This window comes from Lipotes vexillifer, unplaced genomic scaffold (assembly GCF_000442215.2).
Source record: "Lipotes vexillifer unplaced genomic scaffold, Lipotes_vexillifer_v1.1 scaffold240, whole genome shotgun sequence".
NCBI classification, from domain to species: Eukaryota; Metazoa; Chordata; class Mammalia; order Artiodactyla; family Lipotidae; genus Lipotes; species Lipotes vexillifer.
In genome coordinates, this window is record NW_006797481.1 from 534,326 (window position 1) to 535,923 (window position 1,598).

Below are 1,598 nucleotides of genomic sequence, written 5' to 3' on the forward strand. Positions count from 1 at the left end.
CCTCTGGTGTCAGAGGTAGAGGTGTCTCTTCTGTGGAGGCTCTGGATCTCTGCATTCTCGGATCTCTGCTGTCACTCATTCCTTAGCTGTATCTAGTACTTTCCCTTCAAGTGCGCTCACCTCTCATCTTAAAAAAATTACTGTGACCCTTCTCAAGTTACTGTCCTGTCTCCTTTTAAAATAACAATCACTTGCTGCCTCCTCCTGTCAGTCCTCACACCATGCTGTGTAGCACCTCTTTCCCACCATCCTACCATGGCTCTTTATTGGTGATTTCCTTTCCAAATTGTTAAATCCAATGGATAAATGCTGAAAATTTACTTTTTAAAAACTGTACATCCTTACGTCTTGATGCTTTCCCTGGTTCCCCTTCCACCACCTTACTCTCATGATTTATATTATATCTGTATCCTGGACATTCCCTAAAATTTACCTGACTAAACTCTGCAAAGCTACAGATGCACGTAACCAATGGCTTATTGGACAGCACGTGTGTGGGCTGTTTTAGACATACGTATAAATCAGCACCCAAATTTGTTTTCCCTGTAATTGCCGTATGGGTACTTTTACTACCTTATTTTCTCAGAGAGAAACTTAGGATTTCTTTTCTCTTTTACTGCCACAGTCTCTACCTTAAGCGGTCACTAATGCCCGTCTGGTCCCTTGCTGCCACAGACTAGCCTCTGTGTCTCCCCCACTTCCTGTCTGTCCTTCAGATCGCTTCCATATCTTCAAAACCACTTGTCACTTTCTCAGCCATCTCCCCACTGCCTTCAAGATTTGAAACCCTGAGCTCTTCAGTGATGTTCAAAGCCTCGCAGGATCAGGCCTTTTGCCTACATTTCCAGGCTCACTTCCTTCCCTCTGAACTCTAGCTGTTGCTTTCATTTTGGTTAAACAGCTTTACTGAGATATACTTTACATACTATGCTATTCACCCATTTAAACTGTATAATTAATTCATTGTTTTTTAGTCTGTTCACGGGCTTGTGCAGCCATCACCACAATCTGGTTTTAGAACATTTTTGTCCCCCCAGCCTTGGACCAGTAGCAGTCACTCACCCCTCTCCATCCACCCTCCAACCCCTCAGCCTAACCAACCCCTAACCTGCACTGCGTTTATAAATTTGTCTGTCTCTGTCTTCATAAATTTGCCTGTTCTGGACATTTCACATAAATGGAATCACACAGCATGTGGTTTTGGTTTTTTTTTAAAATTATTTATTTATTTATGGCTGTGTTGGGTCTTCGTTTCTGTGCGAGGGCTTTTTCCAGTTGTGGCGAGCGGGGGCCACTCTTCATCGCGGTGCGCGGGCCTCTCACTATCGCGGCCTCTCTTGTTGCGGAGCACAGGCTCCAGACGCGCAGGCTCAGTCGTTGTGGCTCACGGGCCTAGTTGCTCCGCAGCATGTGGGATCTTCCCAGACCAGGGCTCGAACCTGTGTCCCCTGCATTGGTAGGCAGATTCTCAACCACTGCGCCACCAGGGAAGCCCCAGCATGTGGTTTTAACATTTGAATTTTTCGAGCATGTGTGTTTAGAGCTGATTTTTCATTCATCTGCTTTCTACTTGTTTCAAACTCTCGTCATTAAGAAAC